The sequence below is a fragment of the Ranitomeya variabilis genome, chromosome 1 (genome assembly GCF_051348905.1).
Source record: "Ranitomeya variabilis isolate aRanVar5 chromosome 1, aRanVar5.hap1, whole genome shotgun sequence".
In the NCBI taxonomy this organism is placed as follows: Eukaryota; Metazoa; Chordata; class Amphibia; order Anura; family Dendrobatidae; genus Ranitomeya; species Ranitomeya variabilis.
Window position 1 is genome coordinate 356,072,489 of NC_135232.1, and position 25,268 is coordinate 356,097,756.

At 42.3% G+C, this 25,268-nt stretch overlaps 1 long non-coding RNA gene across 1 annotated transcript in view; it reads right to left on the reverse strand.

Annotated features, from left to right (window-relative positions):
* Positions 1-7,129: 7,129 nt before the first annotated feature.
* Positions 7,130-25,268, reverse strand: part of LOC143794018 (uncharacterized) — a 443,398-nt gene continuing 425,259 nt past the window's right edge. The window contains exons 2-4 of the long non-coding RNA XR_013220383.1: positions 22,708-22,852; positions 8,449-8,568; positions 7,130-7,172 (exon numbers count right to left, since the gene is read on the reverse strand). This is a non-coding gene — a long non-coding RNA (uncharacterized LOC143794018). The remainder of the gene's footprint in view (positions 7,173-8,448; positions 8,569-22,707; positions 22,853-25,268) is intronic.

The following is a 25,268-nucleotide window of genomic DNA, read 5'->3' on the forward strand; positions in this document are numbered from 1 at the left end:
TGTTCACCATATCTCCAGCCCAGGTTGAAGTCCAGAAGGTAAATACACAGCCTTCTGGCTCATTCAGTGTTTGGTGCGCCTGGAGATCAGAGCTCCAGAGCTGTGTGTGCTTGTGATAAGGAAAGATGAACATTTTTATGTTGTTCCTGAACGGGCAGATCCCCACAGCAACATGGACTGTGCCATATGCTATGTTTTTTTTGTTTTCCCGTTAGGCCAGAAAGGCCATGTTTATTTTGCTAACTCTGCACTGGTTTATGCAATACCTTTAAATAAACCAATAGGAGAATTAAAGAGAAAGCGTTCCTGTGTCTACATCTATGTGCAGTCGAGTGAGCCGATCTACCACAATTTATACTCTTTGGACTATCATTAAAATTGCGGTCTTTGAAAGTAGAAATATGAATCCCCCCCAGCGTCCCCTGATCTTTTATTATATCAGTCATCATGCGACCCAAATTAAAAAAACATTTTTCCAAAACAAATCAATTTTCCTCCTATTTCATTATTTATAAGGTATATAAGGGAATCACAACTAAAGTATATGGTCATTGTATACTTTTCATATAATAATGAGCAGCAAGTAGGTGTTAGAAAGAAATATCACTCACATTTAAGGTGTGAAATGGAAGTATACCTTCTTCTTAGACTGGGTTCAGAAAGCTGCTGTAATAATTACAAAATCGCATACAAAGTCACATACAGCTCAGTTAGCATTGTAGCCTTGCAGATCTGGGTTCAAATCCCACCAAGGACAACATCTGCAAGATTTTATGTTCTCCCCGTTTGTGTGGGTTTCCTCCGGGTTCTCCGGTTTCCTCGCACACTCAAAAGACATACTGATAGGGAATCTAGCAACTATGATGTCTGTATAGCACCGCAGAATATGGCGGCGCTAAATAAGTGAGCAAAATAAATAAATAATGGAGCTCTATGCGCTCCGCTGCATTACCATTGGTTGCATGCTGCGCTTCTTTCCACACCGACATTAGATCTTGGTGAACAATTGCTCACGTGCACTAGTACATCGTCTACAATTGCTCGGGGCCATCCATATGCATCTACTGTGCACACGGACAATACATGCACTGATAATATGCTTACTTGAATGAGGCCTGGTCTCCTGCAGAATATAATCTATGGATACGATAAGCTATATGTACATTACAGAGTCAGAGAACATGTGTAGGGGATTTTTGGAAAAGATTGAGAATATTCTCAGAACCATTTATCCATGTTACTTCCCCAGAATGTTCCCTGCATTACTGTTTCTTAGAACCTCGGCCATAATCACTTCAAGAAAATCAGGAAAAGGAACCTCAGTTATGAGGAACTAAATCTGCACAAGGGTGGAGAAACGCATGAGTATTTTATCATCACAGTCAATTACATGAAATTTCCTTTTCAAGAAGACACATTTCTTAGGAAAGAGATGTTTGTTTAAAAGTGAATATTGAGCACGGAGTTAAAGAAGGGATAGATACGGCTCAGCTTGATCGATTTTCCTCGCAAGGCTATCACTGAGAAGAGAAAATGTTCTGGGAACAACTTGGAGATTGTCTCAGTTTTCTGACTCTGATACACTTTATAGGATTCTAGGAACCTGCCCAAGTCCAGCCTCGACTACTATAATCTTGGTCTAATGCTCATTAGGATTACCCATTAAGAACTGTTCTCCAAAAATGAAAATTCAATGCACGAAAATAACATGCTTGAATAGCTTCTGAGAGGAGATACCTCATGCTGGCCTTAGTCAATAATTACACCTTAGATAACTGTTGGGTAAATGTAAGTGATGGTCTCTCTCGGGTCTCCTAAACACATGCACACTCAGTTCAGTCAAGCATGCTTGCTTTTAAGCAGCAGAGTGGTGTAAACTGATACCTAACTCCTTTGACAGTGGTTTATCTTCCTTGAGAACAAAATGATCAGGCATTGAAGTTTAACACTCTTAGCCTACTGCGTTAATATCATCTGTTGTGGGAAAGTCAGCTGGCCCAGTAATGCAGGGCAGTATAGTGGCTCAGTGGGTAGCACTATTGTTTTGCAGCACTGGAGTCTTGGGTTGAAATCCCACCAAGGACAAACATCTTCATTGATTTTGTATGCTATTCCTGACTTTTCATGGGTTTCTTCTGGGTAAACCCTTACTCCAAAGACATACTTGTAGGGCAATTAGATTGGGTACAGTGATGACAATGTGATATATATGACTTAACAAAAAATATCTATAGAGTTGCTTAGACTAGCACCTTTCTCAATTTTTTTTATAAACATGCATGCAGGGTTCAACTGAGTGTGCATGTGTATTTTCATAAACAAAGGATTGGACATGGTGAAATCCAACATGCCTGAGACTACGTCTTCTTATGTCTACCAATAAGAAACCATCAGGCTGCTGAAAAATACCGTATTTTTCGGACTATAAGATGCACCGGACTATAAGCACCCAGGTTTTAGAGGTGGAAAATAGGGAAAAAAATATTTGAAGCAAAAAAAAATGTGGTAAAATATTTAATAACATAAATAACATACTATTATATGTGGTGTTATTACATATAATAGTATGTTATTATGTTGGAAGCTGCGGGACCAGTGTGGTGTCTGTGAAGTACGATATGAAGACGCTGGAGGGTGAGTATAAGGGCTCATTTCCACATGCGAGGCACACGTCCGTATCTCGCATGTGGAAACCAAGCTCTGGCGCCGGCACTTTGGAGCGGAGCTGTGCAGCTCCATGTGTTCCTATGCGGCCGCACGCTCCGCTCTGGGGTGCCGGCTCCACAGCTTGGTTTCCACATGCGAGATACGGACGTGTGCCTCGCATGTGGAAATGAGCCCTAAGAATGGGGGCACAGGGCTTATAGTGAAAGCACCACTCCAGCACTGCAAAATAACACTGGAGTGCTGCATTAAAATCCCATGGGAGAACTATAACTCCCAGCATGTCCTGCAGATCCTATGACATGCTGGGAGTTATAGTTCACCAAAGGAGTGGCAGAGTGCTTTATTGTGTTTTGTAAAGACTGACCTCTTAATTGTGGCAGCCAGCCACACTGTTGTGAGGTAAAAGCTGGAGCATCCCATGGCTGCACACACACAGAGCCCTCCCTGTTGTTGTTGCCTTTCCACAGCGCAGGACATAAGAGGAAGCTGCAGATTCTAGGTGGGAGTCTGAAGGACCTGTGATGATGTCAGAAGAGGGAGGGCTCTGAGCTGCCATGTGATGCTCCAGCCCGCCCACTTCTGACATCACACAGGTCCTCCCTGTGCACCAGACAGCTCAGCGTCCAGCACAGGCAGGTAGACAGCGATCTCCTGGCCCCTGCTGCTGCCTCCTCCTCCCCCGGACACACAGATTCTCCCCGGAATCAGTGCTGGGGAAACTGTGTGTCGCTGCTTAAGTGCAGCATTCATTTGCTGCTCCCGGCTCACCGCTCAGCTGATCGGTGGGCGGGGAGCAGCTAATAAATATTCACTGCACTTAATCAGCGGGGCCATCTGCTTTCCCCAGCAGCTGATTCCGGCAGCAGGGACATCCTGAAGTGGGATAACAGTGCGATCCCACTCGCTGCTGCCCCCCTCCCCACATGCTATATCCGTACTATAAGACGCACCCACACTTTCCTCCCAAATTTGGAGGAAAAAAGTGCGTCTTATAGTCCGAAAAATAGGGTACACACATGTGCTTGTTACACACCTGTCCTTGGTCTGGGCTCTGCTCCCTTCACCACAGTCCGCTAAATTCTCTTGCTCTCCATGTCGTGCTCTGCAATTAGCCCGGTGCGCTTCCATGTGATCATCTACCTAGGCTTTTATAAGTCCTACCAACACACACCTGTTTCTTTGTATTAATACTCTTATTTGATCTGTGGACCACAACCTGCTCAGTACCTATCTGAGGTCTCCAGGACCTCTGATACCTGTACCCGGATTTCTTCTTTTTCTGTAGTCTCCCGTAACTCTGCTACCTGTTTCAAGCATCCCTGCCTGCTGCACTGGCCTGCGGCCAGTGTGTCTACTCGGGCCTTGAGTTTTGAGGATCCACCTCACCTGGTGATCCTAACAGTACTATTTCTTTAAATATGGTGCAAGACAGTTTGGTGCTATTTGGTGCCCCTTTTTTTTTTACTTTGGAATCTTATTATACAGTGCATGTTTGTTATTTTATATAGACATTAGTATATTTTCATATTTATGATTAACATATCTTCTATATTGACTGTTAAAGACACTAATGGTATTGAGAGAGATCCAAATGAGTGAACAGTTTGACGTATATATTTTCGCTTGTAGCATTAGACCTATTTATTTTGTGCTTTAGATTCTTTTTTTTTAACCATTTTACACGAAGCCTTTTTTCAAACCTTCCCAGGTCTGCCACCAGGATCCGAGGACGTACGTTCATTTACTGAACCGGCTGGGGCCTGGTGAGCAGAAGAGGGGGCCTGTATCGGGGCCCCCCCCCTCTGTTAACCGACCCCATAAGCCAGTAAGGGCAGTAATGCCCTATTGGTGGCCCTGAACCTTCCTGACCAGGCCAAATTTTACAATTCTGACCAGTGTCACTTTATGTGGTAATAACTTTGGAACGCTTCAACAAATTCTAGTGATTCTGAGATTCTTTTTTTGTGGACCACTGCCTTTTTGTGACACATTGCACCTTATGTTAGTGGTAAGCTTAGGTTGAAATATTTTGTGTTTATTTGTGAAATTAAGGAAATTTTGGTGAAAATGTCATATTTTTCTAACTTTCAATTTTTAGATCCTTAAACAAGTTAGGCATGCTGTACAAAATAATTTTTAAATAACATTTCCCATATGTCTACTTTACATCAGCGTTCATTTTTTAAACATATTTTTTTGTTAGGAAGGTAAAAGTGTTAAACGTCTATCAGCAATTTCTTATTGTTCCAACAAAATTTACAAAACCATTTTTTTTACGGACCACATCATGTTTGAAGTGACTTTGAGGGGCCTATGTGACAAAAAAAAACAAAAGTAACACTTTAAAAACTGAACTCCTCAAAGTACTCAAAACCACATTCATTAAGTTTATTAACCCTTTAGGTGCTTCACAGCAATTAAAGCAAAGTGGAAGGAAAAAATGAGCATTTTAATTGCTCCCACAAAAATGTTTATTTAGCCCGACAATTTTTTGGGGGCATTTTACAAGTTTAACAGGAGAAAATTAACCATACAATATGTTGTGCAATTTTTTCTGAGTATGCGAGTATGCCGATACTCCATATGTGGAAAAAAATTACTGTGTGAACTGCAGTGCTCGGAAGAGAAGGAGCACCATTTGATTTTTGGAGTGCAAAATTGGCATGTAGCATTTGCATAGCCCTTCATGTACCTAAACAGTGTAAATTCCCCACAAAAGACCACAGTTTGGAAACTACATCCCTCAAGGAATTTATCTAGAGGTGTAGTGAGCACTAGGGTTGAGCGACTTTTGCTTTTTTAGGGTCGAGTTGGGTTTTGTGAAACCCGACCTTCTCGAAAGTCGGATAGCGTGAAATCGGCCGATTCTACTGTAAAGTCGGGCTCCGGACCGGAACACGAAACCCAATGCAAATCAATGTGGATTATTTTATTCGCCCTCTCTCTCTCTCTTTCTCTCTCTCTGTGCAAAGCAATAGCATGTGTTGTGTTTGACTGCGGAAATCACTGCAGCCCAAACGGTAATATGGCTCTATGAAGCCGCAGAAACCAGGCCGGAACCTATGTCATCACGCTGCCCACACTCCTTAATTGGCTGAAAAAATGGCGGGGAAGGCGTCATACAAAACGCGACTTTGGCGCCAAGATCGCCGACCACGTGGCCGATCCCACGCTGGAGTCGGGTCGGGTTTCACGAAACCCGACTTTGCCAAAAGTCGGCGACTTTTGAAAATGAACGATCCGTTTCGCTCAACCCTAGTGAGCACCTTGAACCTACATGCACTTCACAGAAGTTTATAACATTGAGCTGTGAAAACATTTTTCCCATTAAAATTTTGATTTACCCTCAAATGTTTCATTTTCTTAAGAGTAACAGGAGAAAGTGGACCATACAATGTGTTGTGCAAATTCTCCAGACTTTGCCGATACAACCCCATATGTGGTGGAATACTACTGTTTGTGTTCACGGCAGAGCTCAAAGGGAATTGAGTGCCATTTGACTTTTGGAGATCAAAATTGGTTGGATTAGACAGCATACGTCATGTTGTGTTCTCAGAGCCCCTGAAGTGCCTAAACAGTAAAAAACTCCCACAGGGGACCCCATTTTGGAAATTACTCCCAAAATTCAAGAATTAGTACAACATAATCGGACTGCAGTGCTTACCTGTCCAGGTCTCTGAACTAGAGCACTCCCAGGATGCAGCAAACCCATGTTATAAAGATCATGTACTAAGCAATCACCCCCTCCATGAGTTGGTAGGCTGTGAGTGGTTGTCTCATCAGTATTTTGCATCAGTATTGCCACCATCTTTATTACATGGGTTTGCTGCATTAGATTAGATTTCCATCTAAATCTTCAAGTGACGTGAATCTGATGAAACTCCCAAGGGATCCATTCACTATAGTGAGGCAGCAGAGTAACTCTGTACTCCGTCTATCCTATGTTCAGCAATGTCCATCTTTTCAGAGGTGTGCAAAACTGTGGTCGACCGCGTTTTTATGCACAGCTAAAATGACAGACACTGTGAGATCATAGGCCAGACAGAAAGTGTCTCAGTCTGCCTCCTTATAGGGAAACTTCTGAATTATGTAAGTTATTGATTTACATGGAAACCTCGGTGTAAGATAAATGTGAACCGATTTGCCATCCTTGTGAGACAGAATGAACAAATCAACAGCAGGTTTAGAATTTGTTTTATCTATTTTTTATGCCGTACAATGATTAGACAGATTTATTATTTGGGTTGATGCGATTATAGTGATACCAGATTTTATATTTTTTTATGTTTGGCTGCCGTCACACACTAAAAATGCTTTTTTTGCAAAAAGTTTTTGAAATGCCATATTTTGAGAGCTATAATTTTTCTATATTTCTACCAACTGAATCATGTGAGGGCTTATTTTTTGTGGAATGAGTTGATGCTTTTATTAGTACCATTTACGGTCACATAACTTTTTTGATCGCTTTCTATGTCCAAGAATCCACATGGCGGGTTTCAAAACTCCTGAAAAACAAATTCTAAAATTACTAGATTAATAAATCCGTTCTTATGTGCCTGGCAAAACAAGAGGAATGCCATCTATCAATATGCTGAATTTCAGGGTTAGATAAACCGGGTCGGGCCTCTTCTGTAGCCACTCCAGTCCTGAATGAGTGGGTACCAAACTCCCTAGGAGGGAGGCCAAGGGGAAGTAAGAATTTACGAAAGACGGATTGGAATTGAAATACTATCAGGGGAGAACTGTCCTCATAGGAGAAAAAGGCCATACCGTAATGGGGAACTGCTAAATAATTGTCAACTAGATTTAAAGGACACATAGGACCAGGAATGGCAAAAAGAGTGACCCATGAACCCATCCCTGACAGGTCAGTCTTGGATTTACGAATTCGAATCCGAAGACCCCCATTGCAGGTGGAGACATCATCATGCTGAAGACCACCTAAAGTATGCTTTGACGAGGGGACTAACTCACTGATGCGTAAAGCACCGAAAAAGCAATAGTAAATGCATTAGATAAAAGAGCATATTCGAAAGGAGAAGAACAGATGGCGGAGGTGCCTTTAATCCAATGTTTCCCAAACTCCAGTCCTCACGGACCCCACAGGTCATGTTCTCAGGATTTCCTTAGTATTGCATAGGTGATGGAAGTTTCATCAAGCTCTCAGGAATTCTCTCACCTTTGCAACACTATGGAAATCCTGAAAACATGACCTGTGGGGTCCATGAGGACTGGAGTTTGGGAAACACTGCTTTAATCAAACGAGTAAGCAAATTGAAAAAATAGGCCATCTGCTCTGCTGATGAATGTGCACCCTCCTCCAACCTTTGATGGCCTGATAATAATAATAATAATAATCTTTATTTATATAGCGCCCACATATTCAGCTGCGCTTTACAGTTTCAAACACAAGAGTCATAAGTAACAACGTTAACAATATAATAATTAAAGCGAAATAAGATGCTCGTGAGAGCTTACAATCTGCAATGAGGTGGGGGAGATACAAAGTACAGGTGTGTATTTACAATGATGTATTTACAGTGATGGTCCAGCCATCTTCAGGGGGTGGGTGATGAATGATAAAAAGCTTGGCACCATCCATCCAACCAAAAAGACGATAATAAAAGGCCAAACCAGATATGCAGTTCTGAGCAACTGCTCCCGATACCCAAATGCTTCGAAGGTGAAGTAGGAAATCAATGGTAACTTCCAAACGGATGTGATGGGATGATAAAATCGGTCTGTCCCCCAGTAAATTGTACCACTATCTTCATGTCTTACCGTAAGACAGGGCTACCAAGGATCTCACCAGGTCCATTATACGTCCTCCACCACTTGCCACATGAGGGACGTGCATGGGTGCCCCTCCACTTTGGCTGAGGGTAAACAGTCTTGAAATTTCTGCCAATCAAAACGAAAAAGAGAGTCAGCGATTACATTGTTAGTACCTGGGATGTGTTGAGGTATAAACCAGATGTTAAAATTTAAACATTGTAAAACCAAGAACCTAAGTAGCTTGATGACAGGGGGGGAAAGTATGCCAGGTGATTTATGGAGTGTACCACACTCATGTTGTCTGTGCAAAAACAAATTAATCTATTCCAAAGGGAAGAATCCCAGATGACAATAGTCGTGACAATGGGAAATAACTCTAACAAAGTTAGATTTTTAACCCAGCCTGAGGCGAGAAAGGACTCCGGCCAATGTTCTGCACACCATTGATACCCGCAAATAACAGCGACACCTGAGGACACGGCGGCATTGGAAAAAGGGAGAGATCCCCATTAGTCACTTCCAGGGACTGAAAACACGTGTGACCACTGTAGGACAAGAGGAACTCTTTCCAAACCAGTAAATCAGCTTGTAAAGCTAGTTTTATTCTAATTCTGCGATGGGGAAGCTTGATACCTCAGGTTGACAGGGACAGACGTTTTGAAAAAATTCTTCCCATGGGCATTACATAGCATGCGAATGTGAAAAGACCCAATTACTGCATCTGTCATAGTGTAACTTTTCGTATGGAGCAAAAACCTTCAATCAATTTTGAAATTTTTTTCAGATGGAAGCTGAAAAACCATTGCCGTGGAAGCGAGCTCAATCCCTAAAAAGGATAGGATGGTGGAAGGACCAAAAGTTTTTTCGGTGGATACAGGAACACCAAAGTGTGACATGAAAAAGCAGAAAGTGTCCAACAAAATCTGGCAGGACCTGGAGTCCTTTGGACTCACAAACAAAAAATCATAGATCTGCAAAGGGGAGGCAGGCTCCTCAACAGAGGATGTACTGCTGCAAGCCTGACCTCCCATTGCAGTTATTGGCTGGCACTGGAGCACTGCAGGGTACTGAGACGTGTACTGTAGCAGTGCTGGGTGCGAGGGGCTGCAAAATGGCAACTCTGCATTGCCTCTATGAGGAGGAAGGAGTTCAGAAGCTGTGAGAGTAGAGGGGGCGTGGCCATAGTATTTGCGCGTGGCTCTGCGCTGCCTCTGGGATATTAGGGTTGCAGCCACTGTGCACAGAGCAGGAGCTGTGTTTGGGGGATGACACGAATGACACATGTGCCCACCCCATGACCTAATGGGAGCGGGGCTTAAATGCTCCGGCAGGCGGATTCATCGAACAGACCGCCGGCCAACGGGAACAGACACATGAGTAGCAGGAGGGGGTGCTTCCTTCTTGACCAAGATGTTGGTAAGCCTGGAATCGCCTTCCCTCCTGATTTTGTCCCTTATCGCTGACACCAAAGTGTGAGCCATCTCTCATCAGCAAGGCAGCCTAGCAGCACTCAGCACAACGCAGCCCCTGGGTCCCACCGCTATGAGGAGAGAGGCAGGAAGAGGATGGGGCATCCTTTATAACAGGTGGCACACAGGGAAGAGGAAAAGGGGGTTGCCATTGTGACAAACAGGAAAGGAGGAGATAAGAAAAAAAGGGAACATTGGGACATAAGCTTTAACCCTTTTAAAACAGGGCACACCAGTCGGGAGGCATTGAATAAAAGATTGAAGTGCCCCTCACAATCATAATAATCCTATTTCCTGCCATGTTTATCTACTACCAATAATAAATGTCTAGGAAAATGTATGACCTCTTCATTGGGCATTATCAGTGAGGATGAAAGAGATAATAATAATAATAATCTTTATTTTTATATAGCGGTAACATATTCCGCAGCGCTTTACAGGTTGCACACAATATCATCACTGTCCCCACTGGGGCTCACAATCTAAATTCCCTATCGTATGTCTTTGGAATGTGGGAGGAAACCGGAGTACCCGGAGGAAACCCACGCAAACACGGAGAGAACATACAAACTCTTTGCAGATGTCGTCCTTGGTGGGGTTTGAACCCAGGACTCCAGTGCGAGATAAAAACAAACAGAAACTTGTACTCAACTACTTCAGTTATTCCAGATGGAGACACTTAATATATGGCCATATGGCTAATAATGTTTTCAGTATGTTGATAATGCTCCATTGTGCTTAAGCAGTATGAATGTGAGATAGACGCGCACAATCTTACAAGATATATTTTTTTAACATGAGTTTTTTTTTATTTTAAGGATAAGCCTAGGTACATCTTGGCTATGAAAGCTGGTACTGTATTAAGAGAGCCTTCTCCAACATTGGGGTCCGGCAGTCACCAGTTCTCAAATAGGGCTGGGATGGACACAACTAGCGTGGGCCCGGTTCATGATAGGCGTTTGAAAGTGGAGGCTAGGAAAGAGTTAACTGGTGGATCTGCACATCCTCCAGAGGGACAGTTAGAAGGTATGGGTTGCAGTATAGGTCACAAGTGGTTGGGGTAGTTTAGGATTGGCTAATTTGTTATAGGGGGAAGAGTGGGTACTGTCACACAGTACCATTTTGATCGCTACGACGGCACGATCCGTGACGTCGCAGCGATCGTACGAATATCGCTCCAGCGTCGTAGACTGCGGTCACACGTTGCAATCACGGCGCTGGAGCGATGCCGAAGTCCCCAGTAACCAGGGTAAACATCGGGTAACTAAGCGCAGGGCCGCGCTTAGTAACCCGATGTTTACCGTGGTTACCAGCGTAAAAGTAATAAAAAAAAAAAACAGTACATACTTACATTCCGGTGTCTGTCCCCGGCGTTCTGCTTCTCTCCACTGTGTAAGCGCCATAGCCGGCAAGCACAGCGGTGACGTCAGACGTCACCGCTGTACTCGCTTTCCGGCTGGCAGACGCTCACACAGTGGAGAGAAGCTGAGACGCTGGAGGACAGACACCGGAATGTGAGTATGTACTGTTTGTTTTTTTTACGTTTACGCTGGTAACCACGGTAAACATCGGGTTACTAAGCGCGGCCCTGCGCTTAGTTACCCGATGTTTACCCTGGTTACAAGCGAACACATCGCTGGATCGCTGTCACACACAACGATCCAGCGATGTCAGCGGGTGATCAAGCGACGAAAGAAAGTTCCACACGATCTGCTACGACGTACGATTCTCAGCAGGATCCCTGATCGCTGCTGCGTGTCAGACACTGCGATATCGTAACGATATCGCTAGAACGTCATGAATCGTACCGTCGTAGCGATCAAAATGGTACTGTGTGACAGTACCCTTAGAGTACCTTTATAGGCAGAGGAAGACCAGTGGATCAATAGCTGCCATTCAGGATCCAGGATCAGTGAACATGGGTGTTTATGAGCTATCCAGGATCTCCTCAGGGAACTAATAGTGTTTGTTAATGGTGTTTGTTATATATGTTGTATTTAATAAAGGCTGCCATCGCCATATGCTTCCATCATCACTCAGTGTTAGGTCCTTATTTATTAATGCCATAGACATTTATCAATACCCTAGTCATGCCACCCACCACTCATGATTATTACCCTGCAGAATGACCCAGTGCATGGGATGGGCAAAGATAGGATCTTATGATGCAATATGATGCTGTTATACTTTCTAATCCCAAATTTGAGATTTCCAGCTCAGCATGACTTTATAGAAATCTTGTTACCAAGGAGCCAATGGGTAAATACAAAAAAGTAGGTGGCAGACAATAAATACATCCACCATTGACGTGTGTCATCTTTGCATTGAAGAAGCTGCGATGTTCGTGTTAGGAAATCTTAACTTGGCCTGACCTTTGGTCACATTCTATTGTGCGTGATATTGTCATTCAGGCAACTCCAGGTTGCGCCCTCGTGATGTTGTACTCAGTAGTGTCATGTTCAAAAGGGGAAATGAGTTGGCAAAGTTCTCATGTGCTGGAAGACAAAACTGTGTCATTGCTCTTCTGGTAAAGTTCATCAGCTTTATCCGCTGTTCTTCTTCAGGATTGTCAGCTCAGCTTTCTTTTTAATGGGAATCATTAATTTAGTTTGCAATATTCTCACAAAAAAACAAAATATTAATTATGCACGGTAGCTGCAGTGACTCAACTAAAATATATAAAAAATGTAAAGGACACCTGTTGTGCACGCAGTGAAATGGAGAAGGTGAGCAGAATGATATGTAGGTTTGTGGAAAAAGATTGTCATTTATTCATTGAAATCCTTAGTGTTTGTATGTGTATGAGTCCAGTGGGCGGTCATACTCAGTGACAGCTATGTCTGCATAAATAGTCAGACTGTCAGTCACTCAGCTGGACTCGTATGCATGCAAACACCAAGGACTAAAATTAATAAAATGCAAGATTTACTGCTTATTTTCCCATAAAAATGTCTATCAATCTGATCCGCTCCTTCTGCTCTATAACATCCTGCCTGCAGATCAGATGCAACAATTTCCCCTAATATTCTGTTGTATAGTGACATCCCTTGTATGGCCTTAGGACATAAGAAAATCAAACTCATTCTTTTCGAGCTGGGAACTATGTTTGCACTGCAAGTAAACCCTATACATTTGTATACTATGTGCAATGTATATAGCACTTCCTGCAGAAATAAGCCAGTATTGTCTTTGAAATTGTAGACTGGACAAGTAACTTTGCAATTTTTGGAGAATTTGTACGCAAAATATGTTAATAGTCCCATCGCCTGCTCTCACTGCTATGACTCGAATATAACCCTCATCATTCTCCCCTGCTCGCGCTGATCGTCAGCAGAGCAGGAGAGAATGATGGCAGCGGTCTTTAGCACCCGCCGCCGGGGAACAGCACTAACTGTACCGCTGCTTCCCAGGCGCTGGGATGTGTCACACGGATGACATCCATGTGTGTCATCAGTGTGCACATGTGTGGGACGTTTTGCGGCCTATGCTGACGCTAAAAAAGGACATGTTAATGTGTTTTGCCCACAGACACACTGTCGGTGGAAACACACTGACATGTGCACAGACCCTTTCACTTAAGTGTCTCCGGTATGTGTGAAAACTGTCACCACACGTACCTGAGACAGGGACATGTGAAAGAGGCCTTATATAGGGAAAACATGGTGACAGGTTCCCTTTAGTAATGCAATTCAAGGCCCTCTAAAAGAAGAATTCTGCATGGGGTATTCACAGTAGACATATCTAGGGTAAACCCACTTATACCATATAACTACACAACTTTCATACACTAATGTGAATATGAAAATATATCCACAATCAATTAGTATTGCTTAAATATCTTTATTCAGTGTTTTATGTACAAATTTCGCAAACTAGAAAAATCTCTAAAAACTACCCACTAAAAGTAAAACATTAGGACAGAGCAGTATACACATGGCAGCAAGACCTATCACATAACAATCCCAAACTGTATATTAATGTGTCAATTAAAATTAATATTTCTGTTGGGAGTACCCTATGAAAGGCATATATTCAAAGTTATATTCAATTCCCCCCAAGTGTCATGACTGCCAGAACGTTGCCACATTGACCTGTAGCTTCCCATACTCCAAGGACATACTGATAGAAAATTCTTACTGACCAAAAAAATGTGCCGGACGTCACATACATTTTATAATTGATAATTAAAAAATTGAGACAGCGCCCATAGAGTGATGATTGTTGTAACCCAATGGGGTAAAATTGCAGGTTCACCTGGCGTAAGGATGACCTTTGTCACTGCACATAGATCATTACACCAAGGGAACAATATGATTTTGATGATGCCCCTTGTTAGTGTCCTTATAGGACAGCCGGCCATAACAATTTTGACTCTAGCCTTATTTTAGTGTGCGCATCGCTCCATGTATTCCTGTTCTTTCCCAACTAGCAAAGCATGTTTATAGTGTAGTAACGTACCGTGTGCCATTCCAGCGGCTGAACATTTAGTGACCACGGCATTGGCAAATACGCCCTCACATGAGCATGTGTCCTGTAAAACCTGGACAGTTGAATGTTATGGAACAATATTGTGAAAGATAAGCTGCTCGGGAATCAGCAATACAAAGCAGGATTGCGTAAAATCCCACGCAAGAGTGGTCTCAGCACACTCTCTTCTGCCGGCCTAGATGCAGGGAACATAACACTGCCATTATTCTAAGCATTTACTCTTTGTTTATGAATGAAAGTAGTCATAAGTGCAGTAATGGACAAAATAATTACCTGGAGGGAAGCCGTCAGAGACAACACTATGCTGTGTTACCTTGAACAATGCCATTCTTTATTAATGTGTTTTTTTATTATTTTATTTTTTTTTGTATCAAATATGCACTCTGCCCTCTATAAGTAGATCAGGCTCACCCTGCGTGTGGACACTTGGACTGGCTTATATGTCTAGTATATAGACCTCTAGTAGGCTCAAATCAGTGTCATGGCTTCTGTCTGTATTGGATTTTCCAACAGATCCAAGTGGACGTCGATGGATCCTATTAACTTTAGTATGGTCTTTAAAAATGTCAGTTTTGCTGCAGTTCTGACAAAAATACCAAAATGCAAATGTCTACACTTTCTGCTTTGATGATACACTATTTTTTTAAAGGGGTTGTTACTTATTGGATATTGGAAAGGAAAACTTCTTACTAATGGCCCCATGATACTGAATTAAAGGAGTTGTCCTGTCTTAACGTATAAGTTTGCAGTCACTCTCCGCTGTGAAGATTCACCGATGCTGGGTGCAGGCGGTCATGTGACGCCCAACTATGCAATTTGCATACTCCTTGCCAGACTGTATCTGGCCTCTCTCCATACACTTGCATTGAGTGAGGCCACGCCCATTTATTCTGCATGTGACCGCATATTTGCAAATTCCAGCATCGGAGAATCCTCACAGTGTGCACGCTGTGAGGACTGACAAGTCTGCAGTCACATAGAGTGACTGCAGACTTGTATTTTAACCCCTTAGTGACAGAGCCAATTTTGTCCTTAAAGACCAAGCCAATTTTTACAATTCTGACCACTTTAACCTTATGAGGTTATAGCTCTGGAAAGCTTCAACGGATCCCACTGATTCTGAGACTGTTTTTTTCATGACATATTGTACTTCAAGATAGTGGTAAAATTTCTTCAATATGACTTATTTATGAAAAAAACAGATTTGTCCAAAATGTTGCAATTTTCACATTTTTAATTTTTGTGCCCTTAAATCAGAGAGTCATATGGCAGAAAATAGTAAATAAATAACATTTCCCACATGTCTACTTTACATCAGCACAATTTTGGAAACATAATTTTTTTTGTTAGGAATATATAAGGGTTAAAAGTTGACCAGCGATTTCTCATTTTTCCAACAAAATTTAGAAAACCATTTTTTTAGGGACCATCTCACGTTTAAAGTGAGTTTGGAGATGTCAATGTGACAGAAAATACCCAAAAGTGATACCATTCTAAAAACCGCAACCGTCAAGGTGCTCAAAACCACATTTAAGAAATGTATTAAATCTTCAGATGTACACAAGAACTAAAGCAATGTGGAAGGAAAAAATTAACATTTTACTTTTTTCACAAAAAAATTACTTTGAATCCAAACTTTTTTATTTTCACAAGGGTATCAGGAGAAAATGCACCACAAAATGTGTTGTGCAGTTTCTCCTGAGTACGCCGATACCCCCTATGTGGGGGAAAGCCATTTTTTGGGCGTATGGCAGGGCTCAGAAGCACCATTTGACTTAAAGGGAACCTGTCACCTCAAATTGGCGGGATATTTAAAGGAGTTTTTACCGGTCCGATTGGCGGTATTTCATCTTCATTTCTCCACCCCGTCCATCCCTGTTGTCAGCAATATGTTAGGGAATTAGAGTACGTGTGCTCCATAGTTGGCGCGTGCGCAATGCAATCTTCGGTCGCGCACGCGCAGTATGCTTTGCCCAACTGCGGGCAAAGCCGAAAAGCATTACTGTGCATGCACCCACGCATTATGTCCCAGAAGTATTTTGCTGTGTTGCGGGACATAGTGCGCGGGCACATGCGCAGTAATGCTTTTCGGCTTTGCCCGCAGTTGGACAAAGCATTCTGCGCGTGTGCACGACCAAAGATTCCATTGCGCATGCGCCAACTATGGAGCACAGGTACTCTAATTCACTAACATATTGCGGACAACAGAAACAGACAGGGTCTAGAAATAAAGATGAAACGCCGCCCATCGGACCGGTAAAAACTCATTTAAATATCCCGCCAATTTGAGGTGACAGGTTCCCTTTTAATGAACACAAAATTGGCTGGAATCAAAGGCGGGGGCCATATCGTGTTTGGAGACCCCTGATGTACTTAAACAATGGAAATCCCCCTCCAATTCTAACTTCAACCCTAACACAACACTACCCCTGACGCTAATCCCATCCCTAATCCCAACCCTAACCCCAACACAACTGTATTCCCAACACAACTGCATCCCCAACACAACCGTATCCCCAACACAACCGTATCCCCAACACAACCCTAACCCCAACACAACCTTAACCTCAACACAACACTAACTGCAACCCTAACACAAACACCACAAGCGTAACCCCAAAACCACATCCATAACCCCAACCGCAACCCCAACACAACCCTAACCCCAAAACAATCCTAACCCTAGCCCCAACTCTAACCCTAGCTCAACCCTAACCCTAGTTCTAACCCCAACCCTAGCCCTAACCCCAACCCTAAGCCTAGCCCTAACCCCAACCCTAGCCCTAATCCCAACCCTAACCCTAACTGCAAAGAATGGAAAAAATACGTTTCTTTTACTTAATTATTTTTACTAAGGGGGTGATAAAGGGGGTTTGATTTACTATTTTTTTATTTTGATTACTGTGATAGGGTTTATCACAGTGATCAAAATGAACCAATAGGAAAAATCTCCTATTTCTCCTAGATCTCGGTAGGCACATTACACATGCGCCTCCCATTTTCTTCCAGGAAGAAGACGCCGAGGGCTGGGGGACAGAGCCGGAGGGCCACGGACATCGGAGGTACCGGGGGGGCTCGGCAGACCCCATTTCTCTGTCCTCTGGTATGCTAGATCTTATCATAGGAGAGATAATTGAATGGGAAATCAGACTTTTTATTTTTGCGATCAGCGTTATTCGGTAAATAATGGTGATCACAAGATTTTGGATGGTAAAAACCAACCCGAATCATGTTCTCTGGGGTCTCAACTACCCCGGAGATTTTCTGACGCTGGGGGGCGTTATAACCTGAGGAATAAGTACCCTTAACTGCCGCCATTAAAAGGCGTATTAGCGGTTGTTAAGGGATTAAAAACCAGATCAGCCCCGTGTCTGTCCAAGTGGAAAAAACACTGTTCCTCTGCTTGGATGTAATTGTGAAGGCTACAGCCGATCAGTGGCCGCTGATTGTCTAAGGCTGAAAGCTCTAGTCCCGGAGATTAGTAAAACATTTTTTATTTTTTGCAGAATCCATGGGGCATTTATAAGGGGCTGTCAAGCAGAGAACAACCCCTTCAGTGAAAGTCAATGGCAGAGGAGCGAACCCTATGGCATACAGCCTCTAGAACCTGTGTTCAATGACCCATCGCACATAATGTGACTAATATGTACAATGTAGATGTGTCTTTTGCAGTAGATGTACCGTCACTTAGTATAAAAAGCAAATCCTGAAAGTCTCCTAAAAGCGAACTTTCACTTTATTTATGATGCCCAAACCGTGGGTGACACGAGTCAGAGCCTCGCTGCATGATTGCACCTAGGTTTAATTTTCTTTAAACATTTCGGGGTTTCAGAGAAAATATAGTTTGAATAGTTGGCTGAGGACGATAGGCAGAGAAGAGATTAGTCTGGGGCTAAAGGTACCTTCACACTCAGCAACTTTACAACGAGAAAGACAACGATCCGTGACGTTGCAGCGTCCTGGTTAGCGATCTCATTGTGTTTGACACGCAGCAGCGATCTGGATCCCGCTGTGATATCGCTGGTCGGAGCTAGAAGTCCAGAACTTTATTTGGTCGTCAGGTCGGCGTGTATCGTCGTGTTTGACAGCAAAAGCAACGATGCCAGCAATGTTTTACATGGAGCTAACGACCTGTGAGAACGATAAGTGAGTCACCGCTACGTCACTGGATCGCTCCTGCATCGTTCTGGAGCTGCTGTGTTTGACGTCTCTACAGCGACCTAAACAGCGACGCTGCAGCGATCGGCTCGTTGTCTATATCGCTGCAGCGTCGCTAAGTGTGACGGTACCTTAACCCTGGACATTTTTCCTAGAGCCGCTCCAGTTGATTGATAAATCTACCTATCTGTGTACTTAGTAAGAGACCTGTCATTTAACCAGGGTGGTGCAGTGAGAAGGCGTTCTGAGGCATAACCAGACTAGTATCGTCTCTGTCTATAGTTCTCGACCACACCTATTTGCTATATATTATCTGAAACGCCTGACCGTTTTAGGGAAAAGTATACTCTGTTTCATGCTGCACGTTATTTTTGCAGCATGAATCAAATGAAGGGTTCCCTTTAATTAAAATTGTATTGCAATCTCTAATTTTCTAATATCTTGTATTGTACTGAGAATTTCGAGGTGACATAATGTTCCTTTAAACAGAGATGAGTAAATTTTGCTTCTCTCATGTAGTCACAGTATGTTCCATTCGTTAAATTCCTTGGAGTAAAAGGAACAGCTGGCACAACTGCCACTTCACTGTGGAAAGACAATACAAATTTTTATCTAGATTACCAGTAATTTAGCAGGTGGTCTTTTACCGGTCCATAAGGTTTCTGAGTCTGCCTCTTGAATAATACCTTGGGATTTATATAGGAGGAGGCACATGAGGAGCAGATTTAGTACTTGTCAAAAGCAAAAAGCAAACCTAAAAACTGTAATGTGAGAATACTCTGTATAGAACAATACAATTTGTCAGTTTTTGGATGGTTTCTGCTTCAATTGTTTTGCATGTGGACAGACTACCCTCCCAGAGCTGTTGCTTAGATGTGAACTGCCTCCCGCCATCATAGACACTCCTTTTGATGATGCTCCAGAGGTTCTCAATGGGGTTGAGGTCAGGGGAAGATGGTGGCAACACCATAAGTTTGTCCTCTTTTATGCCCATAGCAGCCAGAGATGCAGATGTGTTTTTTGCAGCATGAGACGGTGCATTATCATGCATGAAAATGATCTTGCTGCGGAAAGCACGGTTCTTCCTCTTGAACCATGGCAGGAAGTGTTGTTTTAGAAACTCCACATAGATTATGGAGTTCATCTTTACCCCTTCAGGGATCATAAAGGGGCCGACAATCTCTCTCCCCATGATTCCAGCCCAAAACATTACTCCACCTCCTGCTTGTTGGCGCCTTAGCCGTATTTTCATGGGGTGTCCATCAACCAGCCATCCTCCACTCCATCCATCTGGACCATCGAGCGTTGCACGACACTCATCGGTGAACAAAACAGTTTGGAAGTCAGTTTTCATGTATCGTTTGGCCAACTGGAGCCGTTTCTGCCTGTGTGCAGTGGATAGAGGTGGTCGACAAGATGGCTTACGCACAGCTGCAAACCTCTGAAGGACCCTGCATCTTGTTGTTCTGGGGACGTTGGAGGCACCAGCAGCTTCAAAAACTTGTCTGCTGCTATGACAAGGCGTTTTTGCTGCTGATCTTTTAATCTTACGCAATTGCCTGTTGGAAAGAGTCCTTAACTTTTCTTTATCAGCACGCACACGTGTGTGCTGGGAATCAGCTACATACTTCTTGATTGTGCGATGATCACGATGAAGTGTCTTGGCAATGTTGATTGTAGTCATGCCTTGACCTAAATACTCCACAATTTGTTGCTTCTCAGCAGCCGACACATCCTTTTTCTTTCCCATTTTGGCAAAAAATGTAGGCTGCTTAATAATGTGGAGCAGCCTTCTTAAGTAGTCTTGCCTTTATTTGGACACACCTGCCAAACTAATTTGCACAGGTATCTGCAATTGCTTTCAGTGATATAAAGAGCCCTGACACACATCACCATCAATGAGTTTAAATGACAAACAAAAAAATTCTAACCCGATCACTCCTAAACTCTTTGTGCATAATAAGTTGGAACACAGTGTAGTCAGCCTTCTCAGTCAGTAGTGGCTCAGTATGTGTGGAGAGGTTAACTCCAGAGTGGTCCTCATGTTTGAGGTAAACGGGAAAGTGTGTTTTGGTAATCCTGAGCGGGCAGATGCCTGCAGCGACACAAACTGTATACAATTTTGTTTTGCTTTTCTTTTCTGTTTTGTCTGAAGGCACTGATTTATGCTGCATGTATATAATAAACTAGTGGAAGAATTAAAGAGACAGTGTTCCTGTGTCTGACTCCGTGTGCAGCCGGGTGAGCTGATCTACCACAGGTGATTGAATGCAACTTTTAAACATCCATAAATTATTTCATTTTTTGGGTCCTCATGAAAAGCAGTAAAGACAGGTTGAGTCAAACAGAAGGCCATGGATATTGAGATGTATGCTCACATTGGAAAAGCTATTCTCTATTCAATAAACCAATCTGAATATTTCTAGTAGGCGAAGGGGTCAGATGTCTGCAGCACTACAATTTTCCAGGTGTCCACAAACATGAAGATGGCTGGGATGAATGAACAACACATTCTTCTATGTATGACTGGAAATTCATTATTGGTTGTCATCCTTTATTCTAAGGGTGCTTTCACATTGCCTTTAGTATATGCTCAGTGGCTCCGTCGGGGCATATGTATGAACCCCCACCCATCCCTGGGCCATAGGCTATAATGGTCCGGGCAGAATGTGCATGAGCTCTGCCATGCATCATTTTCGAGCATGTACAACTGTACGCCTACTGGAGGCTGACACTCAGACACAGTCTACTATGTCTAAGGGCAGCGTCTTTTGTCTTGAATCGTGGTTTTGGATATTTTTTTTACCTCAACCTTTTTTAAATTTTGTATTCAATGAACTAGTGAGCAGCTTCCAAGTGCAAGACACTGAAGAATAGTCAGGTCACATCTTTTAATCACTTTGCATAATTGGAAACATGAAGCAGTTAAAAGAAGCTCAAAAGACTGAACATATGAACAGTGAGTGATTTTTACATTGCTATGCATTATTCATTCTTTTTAGCATTTTACCATTTATTAAGAGATTTTTCAGGTGGGTTCTGGAGCTTACCTGCATGAAAAGGATGTCATGTGCACATACAGGTGCTTCTCACTTTATTAGAATATCATCAAACAGTTAAATGTCAAAGCTGCGGTTATCCCGGTTGCTTGTGCAGCTTTTTCTGCTACACTTTTTCCTTTCACTCAGCTTTCCATTACTATGCTTAGATACAGCACTCTGTGAACAGCCAGCTTCTTTAGCAATGACCTTTTGTGGCTTACCCTCCTTGTGGAGTGTGTCAATGACTGCCTTCTGGACATCTGTCAAGTCAGCAGTCTTCTCCATGATTGTTGAACCTACTGAAACAGACTAAGGGAGCTTTTTAAATGCTTAGGAAGCCTTTTTAGATGCTTTTTGTTAATCATTCTAATTTACTGAGATAATGACTTTTGGGTTTTCATGGGCTGTAAGCCATAATCATCAACAATAACAAATAAACATTTGAAATAGATTACTTTGTTTGTAATGGCTCTATATGATTTATGAGTTTCACTTTTTGTATTGAAAAACTAAAATAAATATACTTTTTGATGATATTCTAATTTTGGGAGAAGCACCTGTATACTAATACCCATATTACCTGAAACTTGGAGGGCCAAGATGAATGCTCCTCGAGAATTCCCCAAATCAAAACTCTTTCAAAGTGGAGATTGGGGCTTTTGTACAAAACAATGTTTACATTTGTGCTCCTCAGTATAGAGAGGGAATTTTACTCCTCTCCCTACTTTACTATTCTATTATATCAGGGATATGTCTCTTTCAATCATGTCGCTTCAAAAAAAATAAGTGCTTTTGTGTAAAGATATAAAGTGGAATTGTGGTACAGGTGTGCTTTGGGAAATGCCAAGTGTGCACTTTAGACTAAGGTACTAAGAGTTAATACTCTTAAAGGGAACCTGTCAGCAGATTTTTAGACCTCAAACTCACGTCATCTATGTAGATTTTGTGTAATGTTGATTACAGCCATACCTTTGTTTTAAAGTCCATGTCTCCATTTTATAGAACTCCATTGACAATTTTTTATGCAAATGAGCCTCAAGTTCAGGGAACTTGGCCCGGCACTTATAACTCTCCGGCCTCCCTATCGCTTTTCCCCATTCATTGCCTACCTGCTGACGGTGACCTGCCCCATCTGTGATCTTGCATAAGCATCATCATTCCCGGATGCAGCTCAGTGGTCGCAGGAGCTCTTATGCCACTGATGTGATTTATGATGACCTCAGAGGGCTGGAAACATGGCAGAAACACTTGCTCCTGTGATAAAACAGGCAGGGAAATGTGTTACCTCACAGAAAGAAGTCACTGTGATCCCCTGCAGTGACCTCTGTATGCTCATTTATGCTTCCTTAGCTGGCCAGGAGCTATGGTATGCACCAACAGAGAACTGAATCAACTCTACACAGTTGGACACAGCAAATAAAACAGGACATAGCAGAGACGCATTTATAAGATGATCTCAGCACAGGAACATCTTTTTAACACATCAAATTGTGGAACTCATTAGTATTCCAAGAGCTATTAATTAAAATCTGTTTTGTTTTTGGGAAAACCTCTTTAATTGATTGTGCCAAAGGATGCAGCATTACATATATAATTCAACTGGAAAACGAAGGGCTCAATTTATTAAGACTGGTGTTTTGTACGCCAGTCTTGATGATGGACATGGAAGAATAAGATGCCCCTATTTCATTAAGAGGACCATTTTCTCTGTGGTTTACATCTCCGTTTGCCTCATGCCACAACTTTTGATGAATTAGTATTAGTATTCGGCCTTCGCTTTGTCCTGTTCTGTCCATTCTACTCTCATTTTGGCAGAGCTGGATGAAACGCTCATGAAAACACCAAAAATCGCCATTTTTTCACGTAACAAGTTTTGTGACTTTTTAAAGTGTTTAACAGTAGAAATCTGGCGAAAACAATTTGGTGACGCAGGGCAGAAGTCTTCTCAGCTCGTGCAAGGGAAGAACAGAGGTAATAAGTGATAAACAGTGTGTTAAAAAATGAAAAATACACATTTCTTCCACTAACATACTGTAACTATTCTGAATATCTTCAGCTTTGGTTGCTCATAGACACCTTTTATATTTAGACTGTACTCCATTCCATATATTTTTATCCTTTAGTACATTTACATATGACTTCTCTCTGCACAATTTTAGTTTTGGTTCAATGGCTCCTTCAAACATCAGGCTTTATAACTAGCTAAATATTTTCCTTGATAAATATACAAAACCAAACACAGTAGCAGAATCCAATTTTTCAATGTGCAAAATAAAGCAGAGCTATGTGTAACTGGCGGCAGGGATAGATTAAACAGTTTTACTGCGTGGTATGTACTTAGACTATGTTACATTGGCAAATTTGGTCTTATATATACAAACATACCACTGGTTCAATATCATGTTTATTAATATAACAAAATTAATAAGTAATAACTTGGATGAAACTGGCAAGAATGTATTTAGCAGACATAGCTAGAATCGCCGTAATGTCCAATTCTAATGGAAAAAAACATATATTTTCTTCTACAGATTCCTGGTAGTAAATAATTAAGCCTTGGTAGTTTAACTCGGCAATGTCATACGTGTTCCCTGAAATTAGGAAACTCCAGAACACTATGTGACTTTAATGCCTGAAAATAAACTGACTATGAATGACTGACTTCAGCTTTAGATAGATTTTTTTGAGAGTAGCTAGCTAATTTGAAATTCAGCTTCATTGAGAAGCAGATAAGATTGAAGGGATTGCACATTATTAGAAAAAACATGGGAACAGTACAACACCTGTGCATGGATCGCAGCTCAGTTCAATGGAAGGTAATGGGGCTAGCCTGCAATCCCATGTGCAACCTTTGTACAGGCATGATGCTGTTTTTATAAGAAGTAGCCATGTTTTATAGGCTGACATCTTGATATACTTACATAATCTTAAATCCAAGAAAACAGGGTTATTTTAATTCTTGTTGATGCCCATCCCTTATTCTAGCTTGTAGTCCTTTAATGCAGGGGTGGGGAATCTTTTTTCTGCCAAGCGCCATTGAGATATTTATACCATCCTTCGGGGGCCATACAAACTCCGCCCACAAAGTACATCCTGACTCTGGTACTGGTTTCAGGACGTAATCTTTCATTGCATGCCCTTCAGTGTTCAGTAGTGAGCACTGTGTGTGTGTGCTAACAGAGCAAGAAGAAATTAATGAGCTTGTGGCAATCAAATTACAGCTCCTTGGCCAAGAATGCAGTCCCTGAGAATCTGCTCGGGGCCCTGATAAAAGGTCTTCAAGGGCCGTAAAAGGCCCTGGTGTTATGATCCTTAGTGGCTGAGGATCACAGAACTGACGAGCTAAGTAACTGAACATAGAAAGAGCTCTAGGGAGGTGGTAACTGGACTGACCGCAATCCTGATTCTAACCAAACACACTAAAGGTAGCCGGTGAACGTGCCTGAATTCCTAGACGTCACGACGCAGCCTGAGAAACTAGCTACCCCTAGAGATAGAAAGTATGACCTCACTTGCCTCAGAGAAATAACCCCAAAGATATAGAAAGCCCCCAACAAATAATAACGGTGAGGTAAGGGGAAAATACAAACGTAGAAATGAAAACAGATTCAGCAAATGAGGCCCGCTAGGTCAGTAGAAAACCCTATACAAAATATCCACGCTGAGAATT